This window comes from Hylobates moloch, unplaced genomic scaffold (assembly GCF_009828535.3).
Source record: "Hylobates moloch isolate HMO894 unplaced genomic scaffold, HMol_V3 SCAFFOLD_8, whole genome shotgun sequence".
Taxonomy (NCBI): Eukaryota; Metazoa; Chordata; class Mammalia; order Primates; family Hylobatidae; genus Hylobates; species Hylobates moloch.
Genome location: NW_026652283.1, coordinates 6,962,199 through 6,989,278, shown reverse-complemented (window position 1 = coordinate 6,989,278; position 27,080 = coordinate 6,962,199). Strand labels below are relative to the sequence as shown.

At 44.2% G+C, this 27,080-nt stretch overlaps 1 protein-coding gene and 1 pseudogene across 1 annotated transcript in view; one reads left to right on the top strand and one right to left on the bottom strand.

The window, feature by feature from the left end:
* The window catches only part of C1S (complement C1s), a 35,696-nt gene extending 15,503 nt beyond the window's left edge, over positions 1-20,193 (bottom strand). The window contains exon 1 of the mRNA XM_058442763.1: positions 20,169-20,193. The gene's annotated coding sequence lies outside the window, so the exon portion shown is untranslated. The remainder of the gene's footprint in view (positions 1-20,168) is intronic.
* Positions 15,286-20,018, top strand: LOC116472619 (transcriptional repressor RHIT-like; annotated as a pseudogene).
* Positions 20,194-27,080: the final 6,887 nt, after the last annotated feature.

The window sequence follows — 27,080 nt, the reverse complement described above, 5'->3', positions numbered from 1 at the left end:
TTAAATTTGCATCCCCTCCCACCATCTCCTGACCTTGTCCCCATGAGCCCAAGCTGTTGGCTCCTCAGTGTCTTGTTAGTTGGTGAGCTTAGAACTCTAGCAGCCTCCATGATATTAAAAAGGACAGACATTTCCATCGTGTGCCTCTTTTATGACTTCTGCCACTCCTCTTTTTTGGACTCACTAAGACCTAAAAAGCCTTCTTCCTAAGGAGGGCTTTCCCCACACCCTCATGTTCATTTCAGCTGAAAGCAGCACCCTCAGCAGATTTTTAAACTGAGGTTGTTACTAGGTGTCGCTCCCGGGTGGGTGGTCATCCTATCTTGTTTTCTGTGTTCTCTGTGGGTCGAGTTGTTTTCTTGATGAATCCCAATGCATGTACCTTCTGCTCACTGGGAAGGGCTGTCTGACCTGGGATTCCAGCACAACCACCATGCCCTTACCTGGCCCCTTCAATCAGAGGCAGCCCAACAGTTAAAGGAGCACCCACACACAGAGAATAGAAAGAACCAATGCAAGAACTCCAGCAACTCAAATGGCCAGACTATCCTATGTCCACCAAACAACCTCACTAGTTCTCCAACAAGGGTTCTTAATGAGGCTGAGTTGGCTGAAATGACGGAAATAGAATTCAGAATATGGATAGGAATGAAGACCATTGAGATTCAGGAGAATGGCAAAACCCAATCCAAGGAAACTAAGAATCACCATAAAATGATGCAGGACCTGACAGATGAAATAACCAGTATAAAAGAGAACCTAACTGATCTGATAAGGCTGAAAAACACACTACAAGAACTTTACAATGCAGCCAGGCACGGTGGCTAACACCTGTAATCCCAGCACTTTGGGAGGCTGATGCAGGTGGATCACTTGAGGCTAGGAGTTCAAGACCAGCCTGGCCAAATAGTGAAACCCTTGTTCTACTAAAACTGCAAAAATTAGCTGGGCATGGTGGCATACACCTGTAATCCCAGCTACTCAAGTGGCTGAGACATGACAATCATTTGAACCTGGGAGGTAGAGGCTGCAGTGAGCCAAGTTCATGCCACTGTACTCCAGTCTGGACAACAGAGTGAGATTTTGTCCCAAAAATAAAATAAAATAAAAAATAAAAGAATTTCACAATGCAATAACAAGTATTAACAGCAGAAGAGACCAAGCTGAGGAAAGAATCGCAGAACTTGAAAACTGGCACTCTGAATAAGATAGCCAGACAAAAATAAAGAAAAAAGAATGAAAAGGAATGACAAAACTCCTGAGAAATATGGGATTATGTAAAGAGGCCAAATCTACAAATCACTGGCATCCCTGAAAGGGATGGGGAGAAAGCGAACGACTTGGAAAACATATTTCAGGATATTGTCCATGAACATTTCCCCAACCTCCCTAGAGAGGTCAACAGTCAAATTCAGGAAATACAGAGAACCCGTGCAATATTCTACACAAGAAGATCATCCCCCAAAACGTATAATCATCAGATTTTCCAAGGTCAAAATGAAAAGAATGTTAAAGGCAGCTAGAGAGAAAGGGCAGGTCACCTACAGAGGGAGCCCCATCAAGCTAATAGATTTCAGCACAAACCCTACAAGCCAGAAGAGACTGGAGGCCTATATTCTCTTTTTTTTTTTTTTTTTTGTGAGAGGGAGTCTGGCTCTGTCGCCCAGGCTGGAGTGCAGTGGCGCGATCTTGGCTCACTGCAAGCTCCGCCTCCCGGGTTCACGCCATTCTCCTGCCTCAGCCTCCCAAGTAGCTGGGACTACAGGCACCTGCCACTACGCCCGGCTAATTTTTTGTATTTTTAGTAGAGACGGGGTTTCACCATGTTAGCCAGGATGGTCTTGATCTCCTGACCTCGTGATCCACCCACCTCGGCCTCCCAAAGTGCTGGGATTACAGGCACGAGCCACCGCACCCGGCCTCAACATTCTTAAAGAAAAAAAATCTTCAACCAAGAATTTCATATCCAGCCAAACTAAGCTTCCTGAGCAAAGGACAAATAAGATCCTTTTCAGATCAGCAAATGCCGAGAGAGATTTTGTTACCACCAGACCTGCCTTACAAGCGGTCCTGAAGGGAGCACTAAATATGCAAAGGAAAGGCCATTACCAGCCAATACAAAAAGACACTTAAGTATACAGACTAGTGACACTATTTACCACACAAATAAACCAGCATAATAACCAGCTAACAACACAGGATCAAATCCACACATATCAGTAATAACCTTAAATGTAAATGGGCTAAATACCCCCATTTAAAAGGCACAAAGTGACAAGCTGGATAAAAAAGCAAGATCTTATGCTGTCTTCAAGAGATCCATCTCACACACAACGACACCTATAGGCTTGAAATAAAGGGATGGAGAAAAATCTGTCTAGTGAATGGAAATCAGAAAAAAATCAGGGATTGCAATCCTAATTTCGGACAAAATATACTTTAAACCAACAACGATCAAAAAAGAACAGGGCATTACATAATGGTAAAGTGTTAAATTCAACCGGAAGACATAACTATCCTAAATATAAATGCACCCAACACAGGAGCACTCAGATTCATAAAGTGAGTTCTTAGAGACCTACAAAGAGACTTAGACTCCCACACAATAATAGTTGGAGGCTTCAACACTCCACTGACAGTATTAGACAGATCATCAAGGCAAGAAATTAACAAAGATATTCAGGACCTGAACTCAGCATTGGACCAAATGGATATGACAGAGATCTACAGAACTCTCCACTCAAAAACAACAGACTATATATTCTTCTGATTGCCACATAGCACATACTCTAAATTGACCACACAATCAGACACAAAACAATTCTCAGCAGATAGCAAAAAACTGAAATCATAACAAACACACTCTCAGACCATAATGCAATAAAAATAGAAACCAAGACTTTAAAAAATCACTCAAAACCATGGAATCAAACAACCTGCTCCTGAATGAATTTTGGGTAAATAAATAATAAAATTAAGGGAGATATTAAGAAGTTCTTTAAAACAAATGAGAACAAAGATACCACATACCAGAATCTCTGGGACACAGGTAAGGCAGTGTTAAGAGGGAAACTTACAACGCTAAATGCCCACAACAAAATGTTAGAAAGATCTCAAGTTAACAACCTAGCATCACAACTAAAAGAACTAGAAAAGCAAGAGCAAACCAACCCCAAAGCTAGCAGAGGACAAGAAATAACCAAAATCAGAGCTTAAATGAAGGAGATTGAGATACAAAAAACCATTCAAAGATCAACAAATCCAGGAGGGTTTTTTCTTTTTTCTTTTTTGAAAAAGTTAATAAGATAGATAGGCTACTAATAAAGAAGAAAAGAGAGAAGATTCAAATAAACACAATTAGAAATAACAAAGGGGATGTTACCACTGACACCACAGAAATACAAACAACCAGCAAAAAAACTATTACCAGTATCTCTATACACACAAACTAGAAAACCTAGAAGAGATTAATAAATCCTGGACACATACACCCTCCCAAGACTAAACCAGGAAGAAACTGCCTGAACAGGCCAATAATGAGCTCCAAAATTGAATCAGTAATAAATAGACTACCAACTACTAAAAAGCTCAGGTCCAGATGGATTTATAGCCAAATTATACCAGATGTATGAAGAAAAGCTACTACCATTCCTACAGAAACCTACTCAAAAAACTGAGGAGGAGGGACTCCTCCCCAACTCATTCTATGCAATCAGCATCATCCTGATACCAAAACCTGACAGAGACACAAGAAAAAAAGAAAAACTTCAGGCCAGTGTCCTTGATGAATATCAGTGCAAAATCCTCAACAAAATACTTGCAAACTGAATCCAGCAGCACATCAAAAAGCTTATCCCCCATGATTAAGTACTTGGGCTTTATCCCTGGGATGCAAGGTTGGTTCAACATACACAAATCAATAAATGTGATTCATCACATAAATAGAACTAAAGACAAAAACCACACGATTATCTCAAAAGATGTAGAAAAGGCTTTTGATAAAATTCAACATCACTTCATGTTAAAAAAAATCTCTCAATAAACTAGGTATTGAAGGAACATACCTCAAAATAATTAGTCATCTATGACAAACCTACAATCAACAGCATACTGAATGGGCAAAAGTTGGAAGCATTCCCCTTAAAAACCAGCACAAGACAAGGATGCCCTCTCTCACCACTCCTATTCAACATAGTATTGGAAGTCCTGGCCAGAGCAATCAGGGAAGAGAAAGAAATAAAGACCATCCAAATAGGAAGAGAGGAAGTCAAACTATCCCTGTTTGCAGATGATATGATTCTGTATCTAGAAAACCCCATAGTCTTGGTCCAAAACCCCTTAAGCTTATAATAACTTCGGCAAAGTTTCAGGATACAGAGTCAACATACAAAAATCACCAGCATTCCTATACAAAAACAACAGCCTAGCTGAGAACCAAATCAGGAAAGCAATCCCATTCATAATTGCCACAAAAAGAACATAATACCTAGGAATATATACAGCTAACCAGGAAGGTGAAAGAGCTTTTCAATGAGTATTATAAAATACTGCTCTAAAAAATCAGAGATGACACAGACAAATTGAAAATCATTCCATTCTTGTGGATAGAAAGAATCAATATCGTTAAAACGGCCATACTGCCCAAACCAATTTACAGATTCAATGCTATTCCTGCCAAACTACCAATGACATTCTTCACAGAATTAGAAAAAACTATTTTAAAATTCATATGGACCCAAAAACAAGCCCAAATAGCCAAGGCAATCCTAAGCAAAAAGAACAAAGCTGGAGGCACCATGTTACCCAACTTCAAACTATACTACAGTGCTACAGTAACCAAAGCAGCATGGTACTGGTACAAAAACAGTCACATAGACCAATGGAACAGAATAGAGAGCCCAGAAATAAGGACGCAAACCTACAACCATCTGATCTTGGACAAAGCTGACAAAATCAAGAATGGGAAAATAACTCCCTATTCAATGAATGGTGCTGGGATAACTAGCTAGCCATATGAAGAAGATTAAAACTGGACCCCTTCCTCACACCATTTACGAAAATCAACTCAAGATGGATTAAAGACTTAAATGTAAAACCCAAAACTATACAAACCCTGGAAGACAACCTAGGCAATACCATTCTGGACACATGAACTGGGAAAAATTTCATGACAAAGATCCCAAAAGCAATCACAACAAAAGCAAAAATTGACAAATGGGATCTAATTAAACTTAAGAGCTTCTATACAGCAAAAGACAATATCAATAGAGTAAACACATAATCTAAAGAATGGGAGAAAAATTTTGCAAACCATGCATCTGACAAAGTTCTACTATCCAACATCTATAAGGAACTTAAATTTACAAGCAATAAACACAACTCCATTAAAAAGTGGGCAAAGGGACATGAACAGACACTTTTCAAAAGAAGACATACACACAGCCAAAGAACTTTTAAAAAAGCTCAGTATCACTGATCTTTAGAGAAATGCAAATCAAAGCCACAATGAGATACCATCTCACAGCAGTCAGAATGGCTATTATTAAAAAGTAGGCCAGGCACAGTGGCTCGCATCTGTAATCCCAGCACTTTGGGAAGTCAACACAGACGGATCACTTAAGGTCAGGAGTTTAAGACCAGCCTGGCCCACAAGGTGAAACCCCATCTCTACTTTAAAAAAAAAAAATAGCCAGGTGTGATGGCAAGGCCTGTAATCCCAGCTACTCGGGAGGCTGAGGCAAGAGAGTCACTTGAACCCAGGAGGCGGAGGTTGCAGTGAGCAGAGGTCATGCCACTGCTCTTCAGCCTGGGTGAAAGAGTGAGACTCTGCCTCAAAAAAAAAGTCAAAAAAATAACAGATGCTGGCAAGTTTGCAGAAAAAAGAGAAGGCTTATACACTGTTGGTGGGAGTGTAAATTAGTTCAACTATTGTGGAAAGCAGTGTGGCAATTCTTCAAAGAGCTAAAACAAGAACTACCAGCCAGGCACGGTGGCTCACGCCTGTAATCCCAGCACTTTGGGGAGCCAAGGCAGGTGGATCACCTGAGGTCAGGAGTTTGAGACCAGCCTGGCCAACATGGCAAAACCCCATCTCTACTAAAAATACAAAATTAGCTGGGTGTGGTGATGCGCGCCGGTAATCCCAGCTACTCCGGAGGCTGAGGCAGGAGAATCTCTTAGAACCTGGGAGGCAGAGGTTGCAGTGAGCCGAGATCACACCACTGCACTCCAGCCTGGGCAACAAAGGGAAACTCTGTCTCAAATAAAAGAGAACTACCATTCAACCCAGCAATCTTATTACTGGGTATATGCCCAGAGGAATATAAATAGTTCTACCATAAAGAGACATGCACACATATGTTCATTGCAGCACTATTCACAATAGCAAAGACATGGAATCAACCTAAATTGATGTAGCCATAAAAAAGAATGAAATCATGTCCTTTGCAGGAACATGCATAGAGCTAGAGACCATTATCCTTAGCAAACTAACACAGGAACAGAAAACCAAATACCACATATAAGTGGGAGCTAAATGAAGAGAACACATGGACTCCAAGAGGGGAACAGCAGACACTGGGGCCTACTTGAGGGTAGAGGTGGGAGGAGGGAGAGCAGTAGAAAAAATAACTATTGGGTACTAGGCTTAGTACCTCGGTGCTGAAATAATCTGTACAACAAACCCCTGTGACATAAGTTTACCTACATAACAAACCTGCACATGTACCCTTGAACCTAAACTAAAAGCTTTTTAAAAAATAAACGTGTCCCGGTCGGGCGCAGTGGCTCACGCCTATAATCCCAGCACTTTGGGAGGCCGAGGCAGGTAGATCACAAGGTCAGGAGATCGAGACCATCCTGGCTAACACGGTGAAACCCCATCTCTACTAAAAATAAAATACAAAAAATTAGCCGGCCGTGGTGGCTGGAGCCTGTAGTGCCAGCTACTTGGGAGGCTGAGGCAGAAGAATGGCGTGAACCCAGGAGGCAGAGTTTGCAGTGAGCAGAAATCGCGCCACTCCACTCCAGCCTGGGGAACGGAGCGAGACTCTGTCTGAAAAAAAATAAAAAAATAAAAAATAAAAAATAAACATGTCCCAAAATTATTTGACTCTCCTCCCATTGCGAGGTGGGGTCTATGTCACCTCTTCCCTTGAATGTGGCTTGGGAATTTGTGATCGCTACAACCAATAGAGAACACAGTGGAGTCTGTTTGACTTCCAAAGTTAGATTAGAAAAGGCAATCTTTAGACTTCCTAGCTTGATAGGAGAGGATAGGAGAGGAGAGGAGAGGAGAGGAGAGGAGAGGAGAGGAGAGGGGAGGCTGGCCAGGTGCAGTGGTTCACACCTGTAATCCCAGCACTTTGGGAGGCTGAGGCAGGTGGATCACCTGAGGTCAGGAGTTCAAGACCAGCCTGGCCAACAAGGCAAAACCCTATCTCTACTAAAAATATAAAAAATTAGCTGGGCGTGGTGGTGGGTGCCCGAAATCCCAGCACTTTGGGAGGCCGAGGCGGGCAGATCACGAGGTCAGGAGATAGAAACCATCCTGGCTAACACTGTGAAACCCTGTCTCTACTAAAAATATAAAAAATTAGCCGGGTGTGGTGGTGGTCGCCTGTAGTCCCAGCTACTCTGGAAGCTGAGGCAGGAGAATGGCGTGAACCCAGGAGGTGGAGTTTGCAGTGAGCTGGGACCACGCCACTGCACTCCAGCCTGGGTGACAGAGCGAGACTCTGAAAAAGAAAGAAAGGAAGGAAAGGAAAGGAAGGGGAGAGGAGGGGAAGGAAGGTGGGGGCAATCCTGCATCTGTCCAGTCCTCTTGGGACACTCACCCTTAGAACCCAGATGCCATGCTGTGGGGAAGCCCAGACCATGTCCTGGGGTGCTGGTTGAGCCCCCACTAAGGTTGCAGCTGTCAATTAGCATGAATTCAGCACCAAACATCTGAGTGAAGACCTTTTCAAGATTACTCCAGCCCCTTCTGACTGCAGCTGCAGAAGACACTCTGAGAACCACCTCTCTGAGCCTTGTGAGCACCCAGGACCATGAGAGATAATTCTTCAAAATGAACGTTGTTGTTTTAAGCACTAAATTGTAGGGCAGTTTCATTATTCAGAAATAGATTGGACTGCTTCCTTGTCACACACGTTGCAACTCTTTCTCTAGGAAGAGCTTCAGTATTTTTTGAATTCAGTGTCCAAATTAGAGGACTTAAAGATCACTTTACAGGAAGCTGCATTTCCTGCTGCTATTCCTAGAAAGCTCTACAAGCTGCATTCATATTTCCTTCCCTTTTGAAAATCCTTCCAAGCACCCCACGCTGGCTCAGGGCATCTCTTCACCTTCTGCCTTGTCATAGCTGACTAGTATTCTCAAAATCTCCAGTGGCCTCTGAGCCTCCACTTCCATTCCTGAACGCCCATATTGCAGATGTACCCAGTAGCAGGTGCTGAGTCCCTGGACTAGTCAGGCAGGCTCACTTCAATAACAAATACATCTAAAAACTATTTTGGCTCAAATACAATGGAAGTGTTTGTTTGTTTTTTCCTAATACAGACAGGGTCTCGCTATGTTGCCCAGGCTGGTGTCCAACTCCTGGGCTCCAGCGATGTCCCTGCTCCCGCTTCCCAAAGTGCTGGGATTACAGGCATGAACCACTGTGCCTGCCATGGAAGTGTATTGTTCCCCACACAAAGTGTCCAAAACGGTTCTGAATGGTCAGTGGGGCTCACCCCTCACAGACCCAGGAGGACAGCAAAGGCCCTGCCATCCTCAGCACATTCCTCCCAGGGTCACGGTGAGAAAAGAACATGGACAGTCACACAGTAGGAGGTTTGTATGGGCCAGGCCTACATGTGGCACACATAACTTCTACTCATATTCTCTTGGCTGGAACCCAACCACAGGCCACACCTAACCACAGGATGTGTGCCCAGAAACATGAGAAAAGTAGGATTTGGTGAGCAGCTAGTGGCCTCTTCCACAAACTCCAAGTATAATGCATATTTTTGCATCCTGTGGGTGCACCTGGGGTCCTATTAACGTTTCTCTGGCTCTCTTCTTCCACCCACTTAGGCTCTCCAGCCCCGTGTTCATAAACACGTCTGTCTGTTAGCACCCAGCACCTTCCACACTATACAGTGAGGACCAGAACACCCCAGCAGCGTCATCTCCTGGTGGGAGGCCCCTGCCATTGCACAGAAGCCCACAAGGACTAAAACTGCACAGCAATGTAGAGTGAGGAAAGGAATGGAGAGGAGGAAAACACTTCCTTTTATTTTTTGGTTACTCTTTTTGGGGAGCACCAAGGCAGTGTGCAAGTGTTCCCAATGCCTTTCTGAGTTTTCAGTGACACGATTCCTGCATTTTTTACATATGGCCTGCGGGATCCAGACATGAATTCATCAGGGTTAAGGTGAACATCAAATTAGGGGACATGCACAGGGCAGTAATATAAATTCAATCAGTCAGCCAATACTCATTGAGTATCTACAGTTGGGCCAGGCTCTGTGCTTACCCTATACGGTGCAAACAAAATGGACACAGTCCTCGCCCTCCCAGAGTTACAGTGCAGTGCAGGAGAGCCACACGTCAACTCTGAGCCTGAGATTTTTGTTACTGAGTTGAGCGTATCCTGTCAAGTGCCTTCTTCTCCTTGGGTGAGTTATTTCCCAAGAGGCTCCTCATGCAAATAGATTACTCATAATCCCACCTCACCCCTTCACAAGGGAGAGCAGAGATATACGAATCCCAAGTCGCCACCTTCAGCCTCCCACCACGTAGGTGAAGCCGTCAGAAAGGAAGGCCAGTGAGATAAAACACGTCAAACCAGAGGCTCTAAATTTGTGGCCAGCAAATCTATTTGGTTCGCTTATGTCGTATTGGCCTACACAGCATTTTTATAAAGTGACTTACAATTATATTTTTCTTAATAATTTCAATTTTTATTTTAGATTCAGGGGGTAAACGTGCAGGTTTGTTACATAGGTATACTGAATGATGCTGAGGTTTGGGGACAATTGATCCCATCACCGAGGTAGTGACCATACTACTCAAAAGGTAGTTTTTCAACCCTTGTCTGCCTCCCTCCCATCTCTAGTAGACCCCTGATGTAGTTTGAATATATGTCCCCACCAAATCTCATGTTGAATTGTAATCTCCAATATTGGAAGTGGGGCCTGGTGGGAGGTGTTTGGGTCATGACGGCGAATCCCTCATGAATGTCTTAGCACCATCCCTTTGGTGATGAGTGAGTTCTCTCAAGATCTGGTGTTTTAAAAGTGTGTGGCACCTCCCACTCTAACTCTCTTGCTTCTGCTCTGGTCATGTGACATGCCTGCTCCTGCTTCACCTTCTGCCACAAGTAAAAGCTCCCTAAGGCCTCCCCAGAAGCTGGGCAAATACCAGCACCATGCCTGTGCAGCCTGTAGAGCGATGAGCCAATTAAACCTCTTTTCTTTATAAATTATCCAGTCTCAGGTATTACTTTAGAGCAACGCAAGAATAGCCTAACATGGCCAGGCACGGTGGTTCATGCCTGTAATCCCAGCACTTTGGGAGGCCGAGGCAGGTGAATCACCTAAGGTCAGGGGTTCGAGACCAGCCTGGCCAACATAGTGAAATCCCATCTCTACTAAAAATACAAAAATTAGCCAGGTGTGGTGGCAGGCACCTGTAATCCCAGCCACTCAGGAGGCTGAGGCAGGAGAATCGCTCGAACCCAGGAGGCGAAGGTTGCAGTGAGCCGAGATCATGCCACTGCACTCCAGCCTGGGTGACAGAGTGAGACTCTGTCTCAAAAAAAAAAAAAAAAAAGAATGGCCTAACACATCCCCAGTGTCTATTGTTGCCAACTTTATGTCCATGTTTACTCAATGCTTAGCTCCCACTTATAAGTGAGAATATTTGGTTTTCAGTTTCTGTGTTAATCACTTAGGATAATGGCCTCCAGCTGCATCCACATTGCTGCAAAGGACACGATTTCATTCTTTTTTATGACTGCATAGTATTCCATGGTACATATGTACCACATTTTCTTTATCCAATTCACTGTTGATGGGCACGTAGGTTGATTCCACGTCTTTACTATTGCTATACAGTATAATTAGATGCCAAAACATTAAAAAGAGAAAGTTATACACACACATACCCCTCCATATTTCCATTTTCCTTTGAATAAAACAGAATATCTAGTGTGCAGTTCTACATGGAACATACTCTATAAGGTTTCCATACTCTCCACTACTCCTTATTGTTCCTGACTCTGAGGTCAACAGTTATCATTTATCACTGTGCTTTTTGTAGCAAAAGAGTAAAGGGAATTATGTTTGTGGCCTGCATCTGTCAAAAGTGAAAAACCAAAAACAAGATTAAAAGTTGGAGAGAAGCTGCCAGGCCCGGTGGCGCACGCCTGTAATCCCAGCACTTTGGGAGGCCGAGGCGGGCGGATCAGGAGGTCAAGAGATGGAGACCATCCTGGCTAACACTGTGAAACCCCGTCTCTACTAAAAATACAAAAACTTAGCCAGCTGTGGTGGTGGGCGCTTGTAGTCCCAGCTACTCAGGAGGCTGAGGCAAGAGAATCGCTTGAACCCGGGAGGCGGAGGTTGCAGTGAGCCAGGATCACGCCACTGCACTCCAGCCTGGGTGACAGAGTGAGACTCCATCCCAAAAAAAAAAAAAAAAGTTGGAGAGAAACTATATCTTTATGGAAATAAAGAATGTTCCTACAAGATTGTTATGAAAAAAGCTTCTACTGAAGACACCATATGAAAAAATCAATGACTCTGCCAAGGTCAATAGTGAGAAGAAAAAATAAATGATATTTCACTTCACTTAATCACATTATCTGCCTGGCCTCTGTAGACCCCAAAGTAGAGTAGGGGCTTGTTATAGAATAGGGGTGGGGTGGGTGGGGAGAGGGGCCAGTGAGAGAGTCCTGGGGAATAGCAGAATTTACAGGCAGGTGGAGGAGCTGGAAAAGGAGCCTGAGAAACAGCACAGCAGTAGGAGAAAAATCAAGAGCAAGTCACACCAGCAAAGCTGAAAAAGACAGAGATTAAGGATAAGCACCTCCCATAAAAGATGGTACAGTAAAGGCATGTTTACTCATTCCTTTCCTGAATACACCAAAATTAACAGTAAAATGAGTAGTAGAAAAGAAGATTTTAGCTGCAATGAAAATAGAAAATGGCTACAGCCCAGATAATTGACCATAAGAAATATCTGCCAAGTATAATGAAAATTGGAACCAAAACAAGGAAGGTCACCTGGAGCAGATCCCTTAAAATTCTTGAAGGAATTAAGAATCCTTTACTAGCACAGTGAAAACTAGGGGCTTGGGAGGGTCATGGAAGAAGCAGAGAACACCCCTCAACAAGACCCCCGTGTGCACAGCAGCGGGGAGACAGGGCTGATGACAGGCCAGTGTGGATGCCTCCTTTATTTTCCCCATTCCAGAGATGAGAAAATTGCCTGGAGGGAGGCAAAGGGAGGAGGATGGGCCCACACACCAATTTTATCGCTGTTGAGTCAGTTAACTACAAGTAATTAAACCGCAAATATCTAAATGAAATCTACCTGTAAGCCCTGATAGCCACAGGGAGCTGAGGTGCTTTTCCAAAAGTGGCGTGGAGGAAGGGGATGCAAAAAAGAGGGAGAGAGAAGTAATCGAGCAGAGGAGATGTCAACTTGGTTCTTGGTTAGATACAACATGATGGAGTCAGAACTGCCAATTCCCTCTAAAAAAAATCCCCTATCCCTTCCCTCAAATTATTTGACAGCTAAGTTGCAAAATAAGCAAACAAATCTGAATTAATACATATGAACAAAAACCACTCCCCAATGAAAAGGGAAAAATAATAGCAAACAAAAGACAGATGATCAAAAAACACTTCAGAAAAAGTTACCCCAGTATTCTCTGTAGAATTCAAATAAATTATGTAGCTGTCCCTTCGTAAAGGACGGGGAGCAGAACTCCCCATTCCTTAAGCATGGGCTGCTTATAGTGACTTCCTTCCTAAGAGTGCAGTATGGAAGGGATGGGGAGCAAATTTACAGTGGGGAAATCCGATAAACACTACCTCGGGCAGGTGATCAAAGTCAGCATCAACAGTCATAAATTATGCTAATATGGCTAGCTGTGGTGGCTCACACCTGTAATCCCAACACTTTGGGAGGCCGAGGAGGGCGGATCACCAGGTCAGGAGTTGGAGACCAGCCTGGCCGACATGGTGAAACCCTGTCTCTACTAAAAAAAAAAATACAAAAAAAATTAGCTGGGTGTGGTGGCAGGCGCCTGTAATCCCAGCTACTCAGGAGCCTGAGGCAGGAGAATTGTTTGAACCCAGGAGATGGGGGTTTCAGTGAGCCAAGATCGCGCCATTGCACTCCAGCCTGGGCAACAGGGCGAGACTCCATTTCAAAAAATAAAAATTAAAAAAAAAATAAATCATGGTAATACAATGAGACAAGAATGGCACTTACCTCTGAGATCTTCCTCCCCAAAAGCCATAATCCCTGTCTAATCATGAGAAAAACATCTGACAAGTTCCAGTAAGGGGCATCCTACAATACTCTTTCCCAGTACTCCTCAAAACTTCGACGTCATCAAAATCAAGGAACGTCTGAGAAAGTGTAACAGCCAACAGGAGCCTAGGAGCCATGAAAACTAAACGTAATGTGGTATTCTGGAGGAGGCCGTGGAACAGGAAAATGACATTAGGTAAAAACAAAGGGAATCTGCATAAATTACGGACTGCAGTTAATAGTAACGTATCAACATCGCTTCCATGATTGTAACAAATGTTCCACCCTAATGAAGACATTAATAATGGGGAAACTGTGTAGGAGCTATATGGGAATTCTCTGTACTATACGCTCAATTTTTCTGTAAATCTAAAACTGTCCTATAAAAATAAAGTCTATTTTTAGAAAGTTATTCCAGCAAGCAGAAGAAAGATGTCAGACATATTTTTTCTATACTCACAAAAGTTAAAGAAAGCATGGACTTTTTCAAAAAAAGATACAAGGGAAAATAACAGATGCATATTTTTAAAAAGAGAGAAAAAAGTGATGTGGTAGAACTTAACTGAGAAATTGGAAATAACAGGAAAGCCACCACAAAAATGAAAAGTTCATTATAGAAACAGCAAGAAGTCAAACACATACTATGAAACATAGATAGTACATGGAGGCTGGTCTTGAAAAAAAATCACCCAAAACAAAATGGAAAAGTGCAAAGGAATAAAAGTGATTGCAGAGACGCGGATGAAAATGGATCAAGAAGATACAACAGATACATGACTGGTGTTTTGAAAAAAGAATATAACAACTGGAATGGGAAAGTATTCAAAGATATGGTTGAGTACGGGCACGGTGGCTCACGCCTGTAATCCCAGCTCTTTGGGAGGCCAAAGCAGGCAGATCACCTAGGTCAACAGTTCAAGATCAGCCTGGCCAACATGGTGAAACCCCATCTCTACTAAAAATACAAAAATTAGCCAGGTGTGGTGGCACACACCTGTAATCCAAGCTACTCCAGAGGCTGAGACAGGAAAATCGCTTGAACCTGGGAGGCGGAGGTTGCAGTGAGCCGAGATCACGCCACTGCACTCCAGCCTGCACAACAGAATAAGACTCTGTCACAAAGAAAAGTATATATATATTTTTATATATTTATATATTTATATATTTTTATATATTTATTTTTATATATTTTATATATTTTATATAATTATATTTAATTTTTATATATTATATATTTAATATATTAATATATATTTATATATAGTTATATATTTATATATTTATAGTTATATATTAATACATATTAATATATAAATATATATTTATACATATTAATATATAAATATATATTTATATATTATATATAGTTATATATTATATATAATATATAAATATATAGATATATATTTATATATAGTTATATATTTATATATTTATATTTTTTTATATATGGTTGAAGAAAATTTCTGTCAAATAAATGAACTGAAATCTTTAGATAAAAGGGCACTCTTACAGGAAAATAATGACAAAGAACCATTAACACTGAAGCCAATCCTGGAGATCCTAAATAACAAGGATAATGTAAAGAATATGGGACAGTGGTTTCCTTCCCCAAGAGTGTGCAGAGGCTCGGGTGCCAAGGCCTATTTCTCTTCAGCCCCAGTTCACCCCACGGACCGAGGCAGGCCTCGCCATCAGGACCCAGTGGCCATGTCCTGATGCGAGCTGCGATGGTCATTGTCCTCCAGAACAGGGATGGAGAAAATATCAGCCCAGGAAGCAGCAGGATCACCAAGGGTCCAATTTCGGTTTTTGGAGACCCAGTCTGAGAGTCTGACTCCAAAGCCTCACTTTGTGCAGGACACCGACATGGAACAGGGACTCACTAGGGTTCCACCTCTTCCCCAGGTGCCCGCTCTTCCCCATGAGGGAAGCCCAGGAGATCAGGCAGCTGCGCTCCTGACAGCCAGGTACCAGCAGTTTGTGACATCTGAGGACGTGGCTGTGCACCTTACTCAAGAGGAATGGAGATACCTGGACCTTGTTCAGAGGGACCTCTACAGAGATGTGAGGTTAGAGAATTATGGGAATGTGGTCCCACCGGGCATACTTCTCCCCCTTCCCTCCACCAGATTCATAGTGTGAGTTTTTGCCCGGCCCTGAGTCATACCCAGGCAAGTGCTTTCCCTGGAGAAACTTGCAGTCCTTACAGCAGGAATCTCCAAGAGATGGCCCAAGTATTACCTGCTCAGAAACTCCTTTTCCATGATTGTGAGATATTAAACTTAACTGATGCAATAGATGCCCCCCAGGATGCCACCACTATGTAAAATCGCAGCTCCTCGAATTACCTTTGTTAAATTTCTAGTATCAGAGTCCAAAGAAGCCCTCTGCTGCAACCAGATGCACTTTGAACTCTGTTTATTCAGAAACCATGGTTGGTGGTCATCTTCTACTTGTGTTCTGAGAAACCACAAAATTCAACTTCAGCTCTTCAGTTATGATCTTGTCATATTATTTTAGAATGTGAAACATATGCCGTGTGCCCCTCCTTTTATGTAGTGAATACAACCTGCCCCTTATGGTGGCTAACTCCCTGTGACCCCTGGGCTTTCCTCATGTTTAACATTCTGGTTTTCTCCTTCCTGAAGTCCCTGTGGCCCTCTTCAGAGTCCTACCCTCCTCCCCTTTATTCTTTGTAGTTCTGTACAGATTGATGCACTTATATTGCCTTTTCTGATTAAATGTTCCTTAGTCTTTCCCTGATGGAGGGGAGAAGGGAGGACAAAGAAGTTAAATTTTATTTTGGGGCATCAAAACAAATGTCTACTTAATAACTTTGTAAAGTGATATATATAATTGTAAAGTACTATTAATTTTACCTAATAATTACAGAGTGTTCAACAGTTAAAAAAAAAAAAAAAAAAAGAATGCTGGCCAGGTGCAGTGGCTCACGCCTGTAATCCCAGCACTTTGGGAGGCTGAGGCAGGAGGATGGGTTGAGACCAGGAGTTCAAGACCAACCTGGGCAACATAATGAGACACTGTCTCTATAAAGAAAAAAAAGAAGAAGAAGAAGAATGCTATAGAAAACCAAGCAGAGAAGCCGGGCGCGGTGGCTCACGCCTGTAATCCCAGCACTTTGGGAGGCCGAGGCGGGCAGATCACAAGGTTAGGAGATCGAGACCATCCTGGCTAACACGGTGAAACCCCGTCTCTACTAAAAATACAAAAAATTAGCCGGGCATGGTGGCGGATGCCTGTAGTCCCAGCTACTCGGGAGACTGAGGCAGGAGAATGATGTGAACCTGGGAGGCAGAGCTTGCAGTGAGCCGAGATCATGCCACTGCACTGCAGCCTGGGCAACAAGAGCGAAACTCCGTCTAAAAAAGAAAGAAAGAAAGAAAGAAAAAGCAAAGAAAAGAAAAGGTAGGAGAAAATCTTTGGGACCTGGGAGTCATTGAGGAATTCTTAACCATGACACCAAAAGCAGATCCTTAAAAAGAAAAAAAAAATTGATAAATCAGACTTCACCAAATTTGAAAAGAAAAAAACCTTTTCTCTGCAAAACCCCCCTTAAGAGGATGTAAAAGATAAGCTATGGACTGGGATAAAATATTTACAAACCACACACATACAAAAGCCTTGCATCTAGAACATATAAGAACAAGTTGCAGCTGGGAGCAAGACTAAGAGGATGAGCAATGGCAGACTTGCTGGCTGCAACAATGCTCCACGAGTGAGTGGCTGCTGCACGCTGGCCCCACACATCCAAGGCAGCTCTCGTGGCCTCCAGCTGACAGTGCCACCTGGGATCAACCCGAGGCCAGAAGGCTCGGCCCTATGCTGGAGACTCATCCTGGGCACCTCCCATGTTCCTTGTGGGAACATCTGCTTCTGCAGAAGGCGGAAAAGGTTGAGGCAGGAAGCAGTGCCGACGGAATTTAGAAAAAAGGAACCGAGAGAGTGCAGGGAAGGGAGGGAAGGAGCCCCCTGCACGGCAAGGTGGTGGCCAAGCGCTCCAGGGAAGAGGACCTGGGCTCTACCCAGTCCTAGAGCGTCAGATGGTGACACTCTACCTCACTGATGCTAAGGCACACTCTCTCATTTTATCATTTCTAACGTCAGGGTGTGCCTTATAATCAACAGGCCACAAAGAAGGTCATAAGCCACACTCACAAGAACTAGGAAGTTAATTGTAGAATATTCCTTGTCCTTGATCATTGTGGCACACAGGATCAGACTCACCCTGCAAACACAATCACCAGGGAAGGCGCATCTCCAAGGGGAAAACCAACCTTTCCCACCACTCCCCGCCCCCAGAGAAAGCCCAAATGCAAACAGACTCAGGCCAGCTGGGCCTCTCTGCAGCTCCTGACCAGCAGCTCTGGATCCCTCGGTGGGGTGCAGCTGCCCTTCCTGACTGCCACTCAGAATAACCAAGAAAGCCTGCCGACCCGCCTGAACATGGCAGGGGAAGGGCGGTTCTGTCTGTGTAAGACACGCTGCTGCATCGCAGAAGCCTCGGCAGGGCGCTGGGCTGCAGAGCACTATGCACAACTAGGGCACCTCCCTCCCTCCCCTGCCAACACACACACACACACACACACACACACACACACACACACACGGCGCACATGGCCACAAAGGCATAGCCCCAGGCCAGGAGCACACAACTGCCCTCAAATACCCTCACCAGCCTCGAAGGGGAGGCCACGTTCACGTGACTTCAAACATCAACACTAGACTAGGATGCAACGAGGAAGCTGAGTCAGGGCCACACACCTCCTACGCCCCCATCTGTGTCCTCCCCAAACCCAGTCAACGGAGTCTGCACAGGGGCCGGCCGGGACCTTTGGGTACACAGCTGCAACCTCCGGAGGGCGTTTACACCGTGAGCTACGAGTACTTCTTGGGGTTCAGCTGGAAGGTGGCTCCCTCTGACCATCTCCCCAGGACACACACGAGCTTTCTGCCATTCTCTGTGACGGGGCAGGCCTGCCTGGCACGGGAAGTCTCTGCAGATAAGGCCGTCTGCAGTGACCAGAGAGGTCAGTGGCATAGAGGAAGCTAACCTCCAGCACTCCCCAGCCACAGAGCAAGGGGCTCGTTTCAAACTGATTTCTTACCCTTCTTAGTGCCTCAAACTAGATCCTGTTCAGACACGTTATAATAAAGTTAGTTGGCCAGGCGTGGTGGCTCACGCTTGTAATCCCAGCACTTTGGGAGGCCAAGGCGGGTGGATCACGAGGTTAGGAGATCGAGACTACGGTGAAACCCCGTCTCTACTAAAAATACAAAAAATTAGCCGGGCGTGGTGGCGGGCGCCTGTAGTCCCAGCTACTCAGAGAGGCCGAGGCAGGAGAATGGCGTGAACCCGGGAGGCGGAGCTTGCAGTGAGCCAAGATTGCGCCACTGCACTCCAGCCTGGGCGACAAAGCAAGACTCCGTCTCAAAAAAAAAAAAAAAAAGTAAGAATTTATTTTGGGGCCAAAATTTTTTTAATCCATGCATAGTTTTTTTCATAATACGCATTTGTCATACACTTTTTAAGACTCTCTCGTATATGTCGGACTCTAGTCTGAGTCTGAAAGCCTTAGAACCAGGAGATCCAATGGTATAAGTTTTATTCTGACTCTGTGAGTCCAAAACCAGAAGAATGATGTCTTAGCTCAAAGACAGAGAGTGTAAATTTTCCCTTACTTGGCCTTTTACTCTAGTCAGCCCTTCAATGGATTGGATGAGCCCCACTCACCCTGGGGAGGACAATCAGCATTACTTAGTTTACCAATTCAAATGCTAATCTCATCCAGAAACATCTTCACAGGTATATCCAGAATAATGTTTAACCAAATATTTTGGCATTCCATGGCCCAGTGAAGTTGGCACATAAAATTAACTGTCACAAGTCCACCCCTTGTCAACTTGACACCCAAATGTATCTTCTGAAACCATTCTTATTCTCCAAATAAAAACAATGACAAGGTCATAATTCCACCCAAAATGATACAATCATTCTATGTACAACTGAAAATGCACTACCTCTTCCCCAGAAGGGAAGGCAAAGTCCTTAAATGATGCTTGTTCTTTTCCTCGATATCTCATAACTTAAATACTATGATGTAAAATTTAAAATAGTTAAATACTATGATATAGAGTCAATATATTTTATGTTACAAGACAGGAAATAAGAGAGGAAAGAAAACAAGGATATTTTATATATATTCATTACAAAACAAGGAGAGTACATCTGAGACCAGCCTGGGCAAAATGGTGATACCCCATTTCTATTAATAACAATTAATTTAAAAATAAAAATAAATTTTAAAAAAACAAGAATTATTTATGATAATTACAGCCTCCATTTCTGTAAGTGATCATGTGGTCATAGCTGATATTTATAACTACCTTTTTCCACTACCCATTCTGTATGTCCTTTGCCTTCAGCAAGCACCTCACTCAGCTGGCTGTGGTTCTTTATCTGGTAGAGTGAACCAAACCTTCATTCCTGCAGGGACTGGGCCATTAGTAGTCCTGGATTGGGCTGTTGTAGTTTTCCATTGACATTAATCACAGGCATGACAATACTAAGAGATGCTCTCAGGGGTCTCCTGTATTCCAGGCATATTCCTCCTTACCTTCATTGTGAAATAGCAGTCCAATTTCCCCTTGGTAGACAGGATCAATCACCAACCAGCACAGTAATTCCCTTCTTTGCCTGTTGATTCAGAGGTATAAGGAGTCTGAAGTGACTGGGTGGCAGCCTTAAGATCCAGTTCAATTGAATCATTGCTGCCTCTTGGTGGGAGAATTGTTCCCATTGGAACTAAGACCAGTAGACCAGCATAGCATAAGGTTTCAGAAACAGGAAGCAAAAATTTTGCTAGTGGGTCAATAGAGATAATAGTGAGTGGTGCCACTCCCTTTTCCACCCCTTGATTCCTGGACCAGTGAATCTTGGCTATGGGAGAAACAGCACCATATGATGGATGCCGATTCAGAGCACATTTAGCCTCCTGGAGAACATATTGCTGCAGCCCTGCAACATATTGCCATCTAGCTGGTGCTGTAACTGCATCTTCAAATAATCCTATCATCTTATCAAGCCCATTGGTTCATGAAACATGGTAAGACCAGTGAATTCCACGAGGATGGGCTCACTGCTACACTTCTTTTGCTGAGAAGTGAGTTCCTAAATCAGAAGCAATGCTGAGTGGAATATCGTGACAATGGATAAAGCATTCTATAATTCCACAAATGGTAATTTTGGCAGAAGCAATGTATGTAAGGATGGAAAGTTGTTATCCAGAGTAAATTTCTGTTCCAATGAGAACAAAATACTGCTTCTTCAAAGATGAAAATAGTCCAATGTAATCAATCTGCCATCAGGTAGCTGGCTAATCATGCTGGGGAATGAGGCCATATCAGGGACTCTGTGTTGGTCTCTGCTGCTGGCAGATAGGGCATTCAGCAGTGGCTGTAGCCAGGGCAGCCTTGGTGAATGGAAGTCCATGTTACTAAGCCCATGCATAATGTCCATCGTGGCCACCATGGCCACTTTATTCATGAGCCCATTGGGCAATGGCAGGGGTTCCTAGAGAATGAGGCTAACTGGTATCTACAGAATGGGTTATCCAATCAATTTATTATTTTAATAAATAACTTCTGAGATCACCCTCTAGTAAGCATTCACATGGGACACAAATATCTTCATTATTTTCCCATTCAAGAGGTCTATCCAGGCTGGGCGCGGTGGCTCACGCTTGTAATCCCAGCACTTTGGGAGGCCGAGGCGGGCGGATCACGAGGTCAGGAGATCGAGACCACAGTGAAACCCTGTCTCTACTAAAAATACAAAAAAAAATTAGCCGGGCGTGGTGGCGGGCGCCTGTAGTCCCAGCTACTCGGAGAGGCTGAGGCAGGAGAATGGCGTGAACCCGGGAGGCGGAGCTTGCAGTGAGCCGAGATCGGGCCACTGCACTCCAGCCTGGGTGACAGAGCAAGACTCTGTCTCAAAAAAAAAAAAAAAAAAGAGGTCTATCCACATACCTCTTCCCCAAATTTCCTTGTCACCAATTATCCAGTCATGTTCCTTCCACGTCCCTGATCATCCATCCAAACCATTGACCACAGAACATGAATCAGAATATACTTGCACATCTGGCGTCTATCTTTTCAAGAAAAGTGAACGGGCTTAAACTGCTTAAATTTCTGCCCACTGGGCCACGTGCATGGTGCAAGCCTGTAATCCCAGCAACTCAGAATGGTGAGGCAGAGGATTGCTTGAGCCCAGGAGCTCAAGACCACCCTAGGAACATAGCTGACACTGCCCCTATAAATTTTATAAAAGTAACCAAGGAAGAAGATGGGGAATAAATGAAAATTAACCCAGCTTGCAGCACACTCAGCATTAATCAATAGGTCAGCCTGCTCCCTGACCTACTTCTTCATGTTTGTTTGGTGCCTATTGTCTTAAAATCATGTAGACCTTAAATTATTCCCCTAAACTATCCTATAGATAACACCTACATACTATGAAACATTAAGATTTCCCTTTGAGCTGGGTGAGGCGGTTTGTGCCTGTCATCCTAGCACTTTGGGAGGCTGAGGTGGAAGGATTGCTCGAGCCCAGGACTTTGAGACCAGCCTGAGCAATATAGTGAGACCTTGTCTCTAAAAAAAAAAAAATTCCCTTTGAGATAGTCCTTCAGGTCCTGCATTCTGAGGAAACTACTCAGCTGAAAACCCCACGGACACCAGCTGATCTGAAAGATTCCACTGACTAACCTGGTCTGAAGGACCCCACTGACTCAACTGGTCTGAAGAATGCCATTCATTTAGCTGATCTAAAGGACCCACTGACTCCACTGGATCTGAAGGACCCTACTGATACCAGCTGATCTGAAGGACCCCACTGACACCAGCTGATCCGAAAGATCCCACCGACTAAGCTAGTCTGAAGGGCCCCACTGACTCAGCTGATCTGAAGAACCCCACTGACTTAGCTGATCTGAAAGACCCAATTGATACCAGCTGATCTGAAGGACTCCACTGACTTCAGCTGATCTGAAGAACCCCACTGACACCAGCTGATTGGAAAGATCCCACTGACTCAGCTAGTCTGAAAGATCCCACTGACTCAGCTGATTTGAAGGACTCCACTGACTCCAGCTGATCTGAAGGACCCCACTGACTTGACTGGTCTAATAGACCCCAGTAACTGAGCTGGTCTGAAGGACACAACTGACAGCAGCTGATCTGAAGGACCCCAGCTGGTCTGACTCAGCTGGTCTGAAAGACCCAATTGATACCAGCTGGTCTAAAGGACCCCACTGACACCAGCTGGTCTGAAGGACCCCATGAGGCGCTGACTCAGCAAAGAATGCAGTTTCCACGTCCTGATTATTTTATCTCTCTTGTGCTGCCCAATCAACGATCCCAGTTCTCCAGCCTCTCATCCTCCACAATCCCCTTAAAAACCCCAGCTCAGAACTCCTAGAGGACATGAATTTGAGGATCTCCTCCCAGCTCCGCATCCGGCTGCCCATGATAATTAAATGTTTTCTCTTCTGCATCCCTGCTGTCTCAGTGTAATTGGTCTATTACCATATGCAGGAGGCATATGAATCTGTTGGTAATGTAACAAAGTGAGATCCCATCTCTTTTTATTTCTTTTTTAGATTTTGTTAAACCATAGCATTTATTGACACATAATAATAGTGACAATAATAGTGAAAAATCATTGAAATTCTTAAGATAAACTGGTTGCTGCAATAGCTGTTGTCTTGGGCTTACATGATGTTCCTCCACAGAATCCATGCTTGAATCTGTGGTATACAATTTTTAGGTGCTTCATTCAATCAGTCCCGGTGGTATTTTGTCTTTTAGCCTTTGCACTCCAGTTACACTTTCTCTTGCACTTGGCAGGGTAGTCATATTTGTCACAGGCAGACTTCTGAAGGTGCTAGGCCTTAGAGGCACAGCAGTGGCACAACATGTGTGTCCTATTGCAATGCTTTCAAAACAATGACGTTCCCTTCATCATCCCACGTCTGCAGGCTAGACCAAAGACTGGAGACCTTGTCTCTTTTTTTTTTTTTTTTGAGACAGAGTTTCACTCTTGTTCCCCAGGCTGGAGTGCACTGGTGCGATCTCGGCTCACCAAAACCTCCGCCTCCCAGGTTCAAGCGATTCTCCTGCCTCAGTCTCTCGAGTAGCTGGGATTACTGGCATGTGCCACCACACCCGGCTAATTTTGTATTTTTAGTAGAGATGGGGTTTCTCCATGTTGGTCACGCTAGTCTCTAACTCCCAACCTCAGGTGATCCACCCACCTCAGCCTCCCAAAATGTTGGGATTACAGGCGTGAGCCACCACGCCCAGCCTGCCACTTCTTCATGTAACTTACTTGTGCCTTCATAGCCTGCTCAGCCCAACTGAAGTATATACCACTTCCATTTGATGATGGAGTTCTGCTGTGTATGCCCAACTTTATGGCTTGGTGGGTCAGGCAACACTCAGCTCATGATGGGCAGCTCAGGTTGCATAGTAACTTGGCAGCCCATGGTTAGTGTTCAGTCTCTATGGAGACTCAGTAACAGGCTGAGAGCTGTTTCTTTTTCTTTTTTTTTTTCCTGCAGTTTAAATTCAATAAGAAGCCGGGTGCGGTGGCTCACGCCTGTAATCCCAGCACTTTGGGAGGCCGAGGTGGGCGGATCACGAGGTCAGGAGATCAAGATCATCCTGGCTAACACGGTGAAACCTCGTCTCTACTGAAAATACAAAAAAAAAAAATTAGCTGGATGTGGTGTTGGGCGCCTGTAGTCCCAGCTACTCCGGAGGCTGAGGCAGGAGTGGCATGAACCTGAGAGGCAGAGCTTGCAGTGAGCCGAGATCGCACCACTGCACTCCAGCCTAGGTGACAGAGCGAGACTCTGTCTCAAAATAAATAAAATAAAATAAAATAAAATAAATAAATTCAGTAAGAGTTGTGTCTTAAAAGCAGAGTAGGCTGGGTGCGGTGGCTCATGCCTGCAATCCCAGCACTTTGGATGCATGAAGCAGGTGGATAATTTGAGCCCAGCAGTTCAAGACCAGCCTGGGCAACATGGCAAAACCCCACCTCTACTAAAAAAAAAAGAAAAAAAAAAAATTAACTGAGCATGATGGTGCACGCCTGTAGTCCCAGCTCCTTGGTGGCGGGCTGAGGCAGGAGGATCACCTATACCTTGGGAGGTCGAGGCTGCAGTGAACCACGATCACGCCACTGCACTCTAGCCTGGGTGACAGAGTGAGACTCTGTCTCAAAAAAAAAAAAAAAAAAAAAGAAGCAGAGTAATTATCCACCAAGGCTGGCAGGGCTTTGCTCCAAATCCTAAGGACTTGCATTGAGATTCACCTATAGGGGCCTGCCAAAGGCTGCAAACAATATCCCTTTCCCCACTGACACTTCAAGCATCACTGGGGCTGCTAGATCACATGGTCCAAGTGATAGAGCAGCTTGCACAGCAGCCTGGACCTGTTGCAAAGCCTTCTCTTGTTCTGGGCCCCTCTAAAAGCTAGCAGCTTTTTGGGTCACTCAGTAAATGGGCTGGAGTGACACACCCAAATGAGGAATATGTTACCTCCAAGATCCAAAGAAGATCACTAGGTGTTGTGCCTCTTTTGGTTGTAGGAGGGGCCAGATGCAACAACTTATCCTTCACTATAGAAGGGATATCTCAACATGACCCACACCATTGGACCCCTACAAATTTCACTAAAGTAGAGATCCTTAAATTTTTGTCAGATTTATTTCCCACTCTCTGATACACAAATTTCTTATGAATAAGTCTAGAATAGACTGGGCGCAGTGGCTCACGCCTGTAATCCCAGCACTTTGGGAGGCCGAGGTGGGCAGACCACAAGGTCAGGAGTTCAAGATCAGGCTGGCCAATATGGTGAAACCTCGTCTCTACTAAAAATACAAAAATTAGCCGGGCATGGTGGCAGGTGCCTGTAGTCCCAGTTACTCAGGAGGCTGAGGCAGAAGAATCGCTTGAACCCGGGAGCAGAGGTTGCAGTGAGCCAAGATCGCACCACTGCACTCCAGCCTGGGCGACAAAGCGAGACTCCATCTCAAAAAAAAAAAAAAAAGTCTAGAATAGTTGCCACTTCTTGTTCACTAGGTCTGATCAGCATAATGTCATCAGTGTAATGGTGATTGCAATCGGCAATCAATGTGATACTTGTGGAAGGGAAAGGCAATCAAGATCCCAGAAAACTAAATCATGACATAGAGCTGGGGAGCTGGACAGGCGTGGTGGCTTCTGCCCCAATCCTAGCAGTTTGGGAGTCTGAGCCAGGAGGATCACTTGAGCCCAGGAGTTCAAGACCAGACTGGGCAATATAATGAGACCCCATCTCAACAAAAATAAAAATTAGCCAGGTGTGGTGGTGCATGGTAGTGTGTGCCTACCGTCCCAGTTACCCAAGAGGCTGAGGTGGGAGGATCACTTGAGCCCAGGAGGTCAAGACTACAGTGAACCATGATTGTATCACTCCAGTCATGGAGAACCATGATTGTACTCCGGCCTGAGTGACAGAGCAAGACCCTGTCTCAAAAAAAAAAAAAAAAAAATGAGCTGGAGAGTCGATATACCTCTAAGGTAAGACAGTGAAGGTTTATTTCTGGCTTTGCTGGCTGAACTCAAACTGCTTCCAGTAATTTTTGCTAACAAATATCAAGAAAAAAAGCGGCCAGGCATGGTGGTTCACACCTGTAATCCCAGCATTTTGGGAGGCCGAGGCGAGCGGATCACCTGAGGTCAGGGGTTCGAGACCAGCCTGACCAATATGGAGGAACCCTGTCTCTACTAAAAATACAAAATTAGCCAGGCATGGTGGCACATGCCTGTAATTCCAGCTACTCAGGAGGCTGAGACAGGAAAATCACTTGAACTTGTGAGGCAGAGGTTGCAGTGAGCCGAGATGTGCCATTGCACTCCATCCTGGGCAACAAGAGAGAAACGCTATCTCAAAAACAAAAAAAAAGACACCAAGTCCAGAAATTAATGCTATTCAACTCCTCAGGCCCAGAGGCTATTGCAGAAGAGGTGAGCACATGAGAATGTAAGGGCTGCTTTTGAAAGATAAAATAAGTTCAGTTTCTCTATAAATTAATCATTAATGTCAAAGGCACATTGATGCAAGACCAGCATATGGGCCCCTGTGTCAGATTAACAAGGTTTTCTTGAAGCATTAACTGACTCCTCAATAAAGGTTATAAAGGTTATAAAAAGCTTATGGAAGTTACATTTTATGGTCAAGATTAAAATTTTATAGATTGTTTATAAAATTTTGAAAAACAAATTTAATTTGCTTCATGCTGTTTTTATTAAGGCTTATTGTTCAGAAAATTGCCTCCCCTCTCAAAGAATGAAGGTTTTTAACTTTTTTTTGTTTTGAAATCCTTCAGTTATCACTTTGGTTAAATGAATGACTTATTTTACAACGAACCCCGGGGGGGTGGAGCCTGCAGTGAGCCGAGATCGCGCCACTGCACTCCAGCC